The 11,284-nt window shown below is 44.6% G+C and overlaps 1 pseudogene across 1 annotated transcript; it reads left to right on the top strand.

Annotated features, from left to right (window-relative positions):
- Positions 1-3,246: 3,246 nt before the first annotated feature.
- LOC311139181 (palmitoyltransferase ZDHHC11-like) lies at positions 3,247-11,034 on the top strand (annotated as a pseudogene). The gene is made up of 10 exons: positions 3,247-3,474; positions 5,799-5,977; positions 6,199-6,300; positions 6,530-6,654; positions 7,251-7,452; positions 7,934-8,052; positions 8,275-8,333; positions 9,073-9,133; positions 9,308-9,386; positions 10,664-11,034. The product of its transcript is annotated as a palmitoyltransferase ZDHHC11-like (transcript).
- The last annotated feature ends 250 nt before the right edge of the window (positions 11,035-11,284 follow it).

The raw sequence follows: 11,284 nt of genomic DNA, 5'->3' as shown, positions 1-11,284 counted from the left end.
TAGTCTGTAACCTGGGTCCTAGTCATCATAGTCTGTAACCAGGGTCCTAGTCTATAACCAGGGTCCTAGTCATCATAGTCTATAACCAGGGTCTTAGTCATCATAGTTTATAACCAGGGTCCTAGTCGTCATAGTCTATAACCAGGGTCCTAGTCATCATAGTCTATAACCAGGGTCCTAGTCATTATAGTCTATAACCAGGGTCCTAGTCATCATAGTCTATAACCAGGGTCCTAGTCATCATAGTCTATAACCAGGGTCCTAGTCATCATAGTCTAGTCATCATAGTTTATAACCAGGGTCCTAGTCATCATAGTCTATAACCAGGATCCTAGTCATCATAGTCTATAACCAGGGTCCTAGTCATCATAGTCTATAACCAGAGTCCTAGTCATTATAGTCTATAACCAGGGTCCTAGTCATCATAGTCTAGTCATCATAGTTTATAACCAGGGTCCTAGTCATCATAGTCAATAACCAGGATCCTAGTCATCATAGTCTATAACCAGGGTCCTAGTCATCTTAGTCTATAACCAGGATCCTAGTAATAATAGTCTATAACCAGGGTCCTAGTCATCATAGTCTATAACCAAGGTCCTAGACATCATAGTCTATAACCAGGGTCCTAGTCATCATAGTCTATAACCAGGGTCCTAGACATCATAGTCTATAACCAGGGTCCTAGACATCATAGTCTATAACCAGGATCCTAGTCATCTTAGTCTATAACCAGGATCCTAGTCTATAACCAGGGTACTAGTCAATATAGTTTATAACCAGGGTCCTAGTCATTATAGTCTATAACCAGGGTCCTAGTCATCATAGTTTATAACCAGGGTCCTAGTCATCATAGTTCATAACCAGGGTCCTAGTCGTCATAATCTATAACCAGGGTCCTAGTCATCATAGTCTATAACCAGGGTCCTAGTCATCATAGTTTATAACCAGGGTCCTAGTCGTCATAGTCTATAACCAGGGTCCTAGTCATCATAGTCTATAACCAGGGTCCTAGTCATCATAGTCTATAACCAGGGTCCTAGTCATCTTAGTCTATAACCAGGGTCCTAGTCTATAACCAGGGTCCTAGTCATCATAGTCTATAACCAGGGTCCTAGTCATCATAGTCTATAACCAGGGTCCTAGTCATCATAGTCTATAACCAGGGTCCTAGTCATCATAGTCTATAACCAGGGTCCTAGTCATCATAGTCTAGTCATCATAGTTTATAACCAGGGTCCTAGTCATCATAGTCTATAACCAGGATCCTAGTCATCATAGTCTATAACCAGGGTCCTAGTCATCATAGTCTATAACCAGGGTCCTAGTCATCATAGTCTATAACCAGGGTCCTAGTCATCATAGTCTATAACCAGGGTCCTAGTCATCATAGTCTAGTCATCATAGTCTATAACCAGGGTCCTAGTCATCATAGTCTATAACCAGGGTCCTAGTCATCATAGTCTATAACCATGGTCCTAGTCATCATAGTCTAGTCATCATAGTTTATAACCAGGGTCCTAGTCATCATAGTCTATAACCAGGATCCTAGTCATCATAGTCTATAACCAGGGTCCTAGTCATCATAGTCTATAACCAGAGTCCTAGTCATTATAGTCTATAACCAGGGTCCTAGTCATCATAGTCTATAACCAGGGTCCTAGACATCATAGTCTATAACCAGGGTCCTAGACATCATAGTCTATAACCAGGATCCTAGTAATCATAGTCTATAACCAGGGTCCTAGTCATCATAGTTTATAACCAGGGTCCTAGTCGTCATAGTCTATAACCAGGGTCCTAGTCATCATAGTCTATAACCAGGGTCCTAGTCATCATAGTCTAGTCATCATAGTCTATAACCAGGGTCCTAGTCATCATAGTCTATAACCAGGGTCCTAGTCATCATAGTCTATAACCATGGTCCTAGTCATCATAGTCTAGTCATCATAGTCTATAACCAGGGTCCTAGTCATCTTAGTCTATAACCAGGATCCTAGTAATCATAGTCTATAACCAGGGTCCTAGTCATCATAGTCTATAACCAAGGTCCTAGACATCATAGTCTATAACCAGGGTCCTAGTCATCATAGTCTATAACCAGGGTCCTAGACATCATAGTCTATAACCAGGGTCCTAGACATCATAGTCTATAACCAGGATCCTAGTAATCATAGTCTATAACCAGGGTCCTAGTCATCATAGTTTATAACCAGGGTCCTAGTCGTCATAGTCTATAACCAGGGTCCTAGTCATCATAGTCTGTAACCTGGGTCCTAGTCATCATAGTCTGTAACCAGGGTCCTAGTCTATAACCAGGGTCCTAGTCATCATAGTCTATAACCAGGGTCTTAGTCATCATAGTTTATAACCAGGGTCCTAGTCGTCTTAGTCTATAACCAGGGTCCTAGTCTATAACCAGGGTCCTAGTCGTCATAGTCTATAACCAGGGTCCTAGTCATCATAGTCTGTAACCAGGGTCCTAGTCATCTTAGTCTATAACCAGGGTCCTAGTCTATAACCAGGGTCCTAGTCGTCATAGTCTATAACCAGGGTCCTAGTCATCATAGTCTATAACCAGGGTCCTAGTCATCATAGTCTATAACCAGGGTCCTAGTCATCATAGTCTATAACCAGGGTCCTAGTCATCATAGTCTATAACCAGGGTCCTAGTCATCATAGTCTATAACCAGGGTCCTAGTCATCATAGTCTATAACCAGGGTCCTAGTCATCATAGTCTATAACCAGGGTCCTAGTCATCATAGTCTAGTCATCATAGTCTATAACCAGGGTCCTAGTCATCTTAGTCTATAACCAGGATCCTAGTCATCATAGTCTATAACCAGGGTCCTAGTCATCATAGTCTATAACCAGGGTCCTAGTCATCATAGTCTATAACCAGGGTCCTAGTCATCATAGTCTATAACCAGGGTCCTAGTCATCATAGTCTATAACCAGGGTCCTAGTCATCATAGTCTATAACCAGGTTCCTAGTCATCATAGCATGTAACCAGGGTCGTAGTCTATAACCAGGTTCCTAGTCTATAACCAGAGCCCAGAGGTTTTCCTGGTCAGGTATTGTGGTCAGGAAAAATGCCTGTTCTGTGTCCCAAATGGCACCCTAGTCTCTAAATAGTGCACTACTTTTGATCTGCGCACAATGGGCCCTGGTGAGAAGTAGTGCACTGTATAAGGTGCCATTTGGGACACAGCCTTGGTCCTATGTGTCACTGTCTTCTGTGTTCCAGATGAGCTGTTTTGAGCGGGGGCTGAGGCGGACGGCCCCTGCACACGGCAGCAGCAGGAATGAGCTGGTGACCCCCTCGACGGCATCTCTCTCCAGGGTTAACGGCTGGGCCTGTCCCCCTCACTCCTTCCAGCTGGTGGGATGGACAATATACAGCTACATGGCTGTAGTTGGCTTTGGGATCTATATCCCACTACTACCTTCACCCTGGAGCCACATGGCATACTCTGTAACCTTTACTCAAGGAGTCAAGGACTCTTGGTCGAAAGCAGAGGTTGAAGAAGTTTCAAGCAGGCCTGGGTCAAATAAGCTCTGGGTCAAATACTTTCAAATATTTGAGTTGCACTCAAGTGACTTTGCCTGGTACAAGTAGAACCACTTGATTTAGTTTTCCAGTTACAAGTACAACCAATAGAATAGTCCCAAAAGTGCAAACTCTAAGTCAAGCTAAGTCATTTGCAAGTCAAATAAGTAAGTGTAAATATTTGACCCAGGTGTTCAGGTCAGATGTTTTCTGTGAGATGTCTTGCTTCTGTTTATTTGTTTCAGCTCCTGAAATATTTCTGCTTTGAGTGAAGAGCAAGACCTATAAATTGCACAGAAGGTTTTAGTGTTGCACTTCGTCCCAAATGGCACCCTATTCCCTACATAGTACTCAACCTCTGACCAAAAGTATAGGGAATAGGGTGCTATTTTGGGACTTAGCCAAGGTTTTAGTGTTGCTCTTTAGCTGTAATGTTGTTGTGGATAATGATAGTAGTGAGTCATCATCAGGTCAGATGTGCTTCTTTATCACAATATCTCATCCTCCCACTGACCTTTACAGACATAGTCTCATCCTCCCACTGACCTTTACAGACCTAGTGGCATCCTCCCACTGACCTTTACAGACATAGTGGCATCCTCCCACTGACCTTTACAGACCTAGTGGCATCCTCCCACTGACCTTTACAGACCTAGTGGCATCCTCCCACTGACCTTTACAGACCTAGTGGCATCCTCCCACTGACCTTTACAGACATAGTGGCATCCTCCCACTGACCTTTACAGACATAGTGGCATCCTCCCACTGACCTTTACAGACATAGTGGCATCCTCCCACTGACCTTTACAGACATAGTGGCATCCTCCCACTGACCTTTACAGACATAGTGGCATCATCCCACTGACCTTTACAGACATAGTGGCATCCTCCCACTGACCTTTACAGACATAGTGGCATCCTCCCACTGACCTTTACAGACATAGTGGCATCCTCCCACTGACCTTTACAGACATAGTGGCATCCTCCCACTGACCTTTACAGACATAGTGGCATCCTCCCACTGACCTTTACAGACATAGTGGCATCGCAAATGGCACCCTATTCCTTATATAGTGCACTACTTTTAACCAGAGCCCTATATAGGGAATAGGGTGCCATTTGGGACAGAACCGCTATCATCACTGCTCTTTTGTCTGCTGTCAGCTGCAGTATGATGTCAGCTGCAGTATGATGTCAGCTGCAGTATGATGTCAGCTGCTGTATGATGTCAGCTGCAGTATGATGTTTAGCTGCAGTATGATGTCAGCTGCAGTATGATGTCAGCTGCAATATGGTGTTTAGCTGCTGTATGATGTCAGCGGCAATATGATGTCAGCTGCAGTATGATGTTTAGCTGCAGTATGATGTTTAGCTGCTGTATGACATCAGCTGCAGTATGATGTCAGCTGCAGTATGATGTCAGCTGCAGTATGATGTTTAGCTGCTGTATGATGTCAGCTGCAGTATGATGTCAGCTGCAGTATGATGTCAGCTGCAGTATGATGTCAGCTGCAGTATGATGTTTAGCTGCTGTATGACATCAGCTGCAGTATGATGTCAGCTGCAGTATGATGTTTAGCTGCTGTATGATGTCAGCTGCAGTATGATGTTTAGCTGCTGTATGATGTCAGCTGCAGTATGATGTCAGCTGCAGTATGATGTTTAGCTGCTGTATGATGTCAGCTGCAGTATGATGTCAGCTGCAGTATGATGTCAGCTGCAGTATGATGTCAGCTGCAGTATGATGTTTAGCTGCTGTATGACATCAGCTGCAGTATGATGTCAGCTGCAGTATGATGTTTAGCTGCTGTATGATGTCAGCTGCAGTATGATGTCAGCTGCAGTATGATGTCAGCTGCACCTCTTGTTTAAAGGCTAGCAGGTTGATGGCAGAAAACAGAACGGGTTGATTTATTCAGACTTGACTCTACTACTCCTCCTCACATAGAGAAGCTTTTGTGTACCGCGATGGCTCTCCTAAATGCCCCAATTTCTTATGTGTGGCTCTTCCACACACAATGGACTCTTCTGTGAGAAGATCATTAATGAGTTGAAGGTTATATTAATCACAAGTCACTGTAAGGGTTGTCAAAATGACATCTAGACTGAGAGTGGACACTTTACTTCATACACTGATACTGAATCAGATATTCAAGCTGGTTTGGATTCTACTATGGTTCATGGTGTGGCTATTTGATAAACTGTATCAATATTTCCCTTGTTAGTCCCTTGACCATCCCACTATGCAGCTGACTGGTGCAGCCTTCATTGTGCACCTGGTCACCCATCTAGCTGCCGTGTCAATAAACCCAGCAGAGGCAGGCGTCCGAGCCAAGAAGAGCTACTCCAACCCACTGCCTGTCTTTGACAAGAAGAAACAACCACATGTTATCCACAACCTACACTGCTACCTGTGTAAAATCAATGTGTATGTATCTCACCCAAGTCTCTTAAAAAGGCCAATCTGGAATTGGTCAAATGTTTTCATTCATTTTTTAACTTTTAAAAAGTGGCGGGCGGCCGTTTTGTTCTGGTTTGAATTCAGGATTTTCCCTGTTGCATTATACTGTACATTGAGATACAATTATGTTTTTTCTCATTGAGGAAATTGCAACAAGGTTGATGTGGTTTTTCTGTGTCTTTTTCTAGGGACCCCAAAGTGAAACACTGTGGCGTGTGCAACAAGTGTATTGAAGACTTTGACCACCACTGTAAATGGCTGAACAACTGTGTGGGGGGACAGAACTACTGGTTAGAGGAAGCATGGGAGGATGGCCCATTTCAGTCGATGTTGACTACTAGGAGTTTGAGGAAATATTGTTTTGAATATCATTCCTTTAAATGTAGTTTATTTGGCTCTTTGTAGTCTAGACCAGGTTACTGTAAAGCACTTTGTGGCTCATATAAAAAGGGCAAGGCTAAATCCAATACATTTGATTGAGATCAAAGCCAGATGTATTTCTATGGTTGTCCTCCTCAGGTACTTCTTTGTGACGGTGTTATCTGCTACGCTGGGCGTCCTCGTGCTCCTCATGGTCATCCTGTTCATCTTCATCCAGTATTATATGGACCCCGGCAGTCTCCGCACCGCACCGCAGTTTATCAGTGAGTTTACATCTCCGCACCACAGTTTACCAGTGAGTTGTGGTCTTCGGTGGTGTCAGGCTAGCCTAACTAGACTAGATCGAGAGGAGGCGATGCATGCAACTGGGTTCAATATGAGATAATCAGAGGGGTAATTGGATGATGATTTTGATCATCTATGTCAGGGATGGGCAACTGGCGGCCCACGGGCCACAAGGCCCTCTGGCTGGTCTTCCTGTCTGTCTGTAGGTGTGTTGAGTAACGGGACGTGGCTGGTCTTCCTGTCTGTCTGTAGGTGTGTTGAGTAACGGGACGTGGCTGGTCTTCCTGTCTGTCTGTAGGTGGGTTGAGTAACGGGACGTGGCTGGTCTTCCTGTCTGTCTGTAGGTGTGTTGAGTAACGGGACGTGGCTGGTCTTCCTGTCTGTCTGTAGGTGTGTTGAGTAACGGGACGTGGCTGGTCTTCCTGTCTGTCTGTAGGTGTGTTGAGTAACGGGACGTGGCTGGTCTTCCTGTCTGTCTGTAGGTGTGTTGAGTAACGGGACGTGGCTGGTCTTCCTGTCTGTCTGTAGGTGTGTTGAGTAACGGGACGTGGCTGGTCTTCCTGTCTGTCTGTAGGTGTGTTGAGTAACGGGACGTGGCTGGTCTTCCTGTCTGTCTGTAGGTGTGTTGAGTAACGGGACGTGGCTGGTCTTCCTGCCCCTGGTGCCCATGGAGACAAGCTCAGTCAGTCTCCTGGTTGTAGCCTTCCTCACGGTCATGTTGGCTACTGGCTCTCTGCTGCTGCTGGTTCACCTGCTGGGCTTCCACATCTATCTCTGTGAGTTACTAACTGGTCCAGGGGCTGTATGTATCAAGCATCTCAGAATAGGAGTGCTGGTCTGAGATCAGGTATTCCCTGTACTGTAATCTTATTCATTATGATCTGAAAGGCAAAATTGATCCTAGATCAGCAGTTCTATTCTGAGACTTTGTGAATACGGACCCAGACCTGGGTAAAATATTGTACGTATTATTTTGAATACCTTCCTTATACTAGCTTTTAGTTTGATTTAGTACAATGGAACCGATGGAATAGTGTATCTGTATGTTAGTTGGCATGACAACACTTTATTATTGTCTCTGAGGATGTTTCTCTTGCAGCATTCCAACAGTGAGTTGGCATGACAACACTTTATTATTGTCTCTGAGGATGTTTCTCTTGCAGCATTACAACAGTACACAAGGTCAACACAACAAGATGCTACATACAGAATGTCTTCCTTCCATTCAACTGTCTTCTCTTCCTCTGGTCTCTGCAGTGTTAAACAAAATGAGCACATATGACTACATTATAACGCGACGCCGTAAACAGGCCAGCAGCCAGGACATAGAGATGGCCTTGCCCCAGTCATCTGACAGCAATGGCAACGCAGGACAGGTCAGATCCTTTGTTTCACTGCTCCTCTCTGGCTTGGTGAAATCCAACCAGGATTTCTGGAAAACCTGGGCATTTTGGCAAAGTTACTGAAATTTTGCAACCCTAATTCCAATAGTTGCATGCAAACTAGTTTCTTCAATCCCACAGCCATGAGTTTGGTACAAGAGAGACTACACAATCATGTATTCTCAGGATTGATTTGTTGATTTGATTGTTTTTTAGAATTATCCGCCAATGGAGCCCTCCATCGACTGTGATGCATTGTTGTCAGACGGTGTCAGGTAGGTAATTCCACTAGGAAACCATGATACCGATGCATGTGGTTATCATGTACAATGTTGCAAGACACAAGTACTGGAAGGTTTCCTGCTATGCAGCTGGGAAATTGTAATCTTCCAAAGTGTAAAAGTTATCTCAAAGATAGACTTGTAGAGTAACACGTTATTGTAGTTATCTCAAAGATAGACTTGTAGAGTAACACGTTATTGTAGTTATCTCAAAGATAGACTTGTAGAATTACACGTTATTGTAGTTTTTAGATTGTACTTTTACCCCTTTTTCTCCCCAATTTCGTGATATCCAATTGGTAGTAACAGTCTTGTCCCATTGCTGTAAATCCCCTACGGACTCGAGAGAGGCATGCGTCCTCTGAAACATGACCCTGCCAAGCCGCACTGCTTCTTGACACACTGCTCATTTAACCCGGAAGCCAGCCGCACCAATGTGTCGGAGGAAACACCATCCAACTGGTGACCAAAGTCAGCTTGCTAGAGCGCGATGGGACAAGGAAATCCCAGCCGGCCAAACCCTCCCCTAACCCGGACGACGCTGGACCAATTGTACGTCGCCTCATGGGTCTCCCAGTCACGGCCAGCTATGACAGCCTGGGATCGCACCCCGGGCTGTAGTGACACCTCAAGCACTCCACCACTCGGGAGGCCCTTATTGTAGTTATCTCAAAGATAGATTTGTATAATAACACATTATTGTGCATGGCACCTCTTCTTTTACCTGTTGTAGCTGCAAGAATCAGGAAACAGGAACTATTTCAAGTCAACTCTCTGGATCTTTCTGTACTGAGGTCAGTTACCCTAACCAAATTGAAAGTTATCACTAAACTACTTTTGTCATCATATTCTAAAATCATATTTTGGGTATTGTCTGTATGAATGTATTTTGTTTCAGAACTATTAGTTAGGACCATTTGCAAGAAAACATTGTCATAATAAAATAAGTAAATATGTTCTTGTTCTAGTTGGACAACTTTACTAAATCATCAGAAAAGGAAAATGGCTTCTGCTATGGCACAGAGCTACCCACCCAGATTATACCAGGTGAGTTTACCCACCCAGAGTATACCAGGAGAGTTTACCCACCCAGACTATACCAGGTGAGTATAACCACCCAGATTATACCAGGTGAGTTTACCCATCCGGATTATACCAGGTGAGTATACCCACCCAGATTATACCAGGTGAGTTTACCCACCCAGATTATACCAGGACAGTTTACCCACCCAGATTATACCAGGAGAGTTTACCCACCCAGATTATACCAGGTGAGTTTACCAACCCAGGTTATACCAGGAGAGTTTACCCACCCAGATTATACCAGGTGAGTATAACCACCCAGATTATACCAGGTGAGTTTACCCATCCGGATTATACCAGGTGAGTATACCCACCCAGATTATACCAGGTGAGTTTACCCACCCAGATTATACCAGGAGAGTTTACCCACCCAGATTATACCAGGAGAGTTTACCCACCCAGATTATACCAGGAGAGTTTACCCACCCAGATTATACCAGGTGAGTTTACCAACCCAGATTATACCAGGTGAGTTTACCCATCCGGATTATACCAGGTGAGTATACCCACCCAGATTATACCAGGTGAGTTTACCCACCCAGGTTAGACCAGGGGAGTTTACCCACCCAGATTATACCAGGAGAGTTTACCCACCCAGATTAGACCAGGTGAGTTTACCCACCCAGATTAGACCAGGTGAGTATACCCACGCAGATTATACCAGGTGAGTTTACCCACCCAGATTATACCAGGTGAGTTTACCCACCCAGATTAGACCAGGTGAGTATACCCACGCAGATTATACCAGGTGTGTTTACCCACCCAGATTATACCAGGAAAGTTTACCCACCCAGATTATACCAGGTGAGTATACCCACCCTGGTTAGACCAGGGGAGTTTACCCACCCAGATTATACCAGGAGGAGTGTTTACCCACCCAGATTATACCAGGTGAGTATACCAACCCAGATAATACCAGGGGAGTTTACCCACCCAGATTATACCAGGTGAGTTTGGGCAGATATTTTAAATTCAGCAGGAACTTTTTTAAATGCCTACGCTGTATTTAGGTCTCTGGGTCTTTCCTATTTAACCAGAGTTGCGTCCCAAATGGCACCTTATTCCCTATTTAGTTCACTACCTTTGACCAGGACCAAGTGGATAAGGGTCATGATCAAAAGTAGTGCACTGCATAGGGAATAAGGTGCCATTTGGGACACAGCCCGAGGTGATTATCAGTGTAACTAATTCCAATCTGCTGGTTTTCCTCACTGACATGTTTTAAATGTTCTGTCTGGAAGGTGAAGTGGTGATGGACGACCCCTTGGGCTGGAGGTCGGGTGGAGGCGGAGAGGGCCCCAGAGCAGGCCAGTGTGAGGGGGTCTGTGCACGGGGTCTGGGTCCCCTGCGTTGACAGAGCTCATCAGTAGCTGGTCTCTGATGCTCTACAGGGGCCACACACAGTACCTGAGGAACTAAAGACATGGACACACCATAACGAACGTCGGCCGTGTGCAGTACAGTAGATCACCTACTGGATGTTGACTAACTGTGGTCGATACAACATGTCAAATCTTTGGGAAATGAACAAAAAATGACTTGTCGATGTTGTTTGGTCAGAAGCCATCGAATCGGCCACCGGCAGCAGTATCTACCTTGGGGAAGGATTAGAGAATGTTCATGCTGGATTGAAATCACCATGATGCCGCTGTTGTTGCCTATGAGGATCACCACTTGGATCTGGACATGAAACTTTGGATTCCCGAGCTTCTAAAATGCATCATGGAATGTTATGAAATGGGCTAGTGAATAGAACACATTGGATGCAACCTGGATTCCTATGGAAGAGGACAGACAATGGGATTTCTCACATATTGACTGCGAGGGGTGACATTGGCTTTTTTATAATATGCAATGGGCTA

This window comes from Coregonus lavaretus (genome assembly GCF_964263955.1).
Source record: "Coregonus lavaretus genome assembly, chromosome: 13".
NCBI classification, from domain to species: domain Eukaryota; kingdom Metazoa; phylum Chordata; class Actinopteri; order Salmoniformes; family Salmonidae; genus Coregonus; species Coregonus lavaretus.
This window is presented reverse-complemented; position numbering and strand designations above follow the sequence as displayed.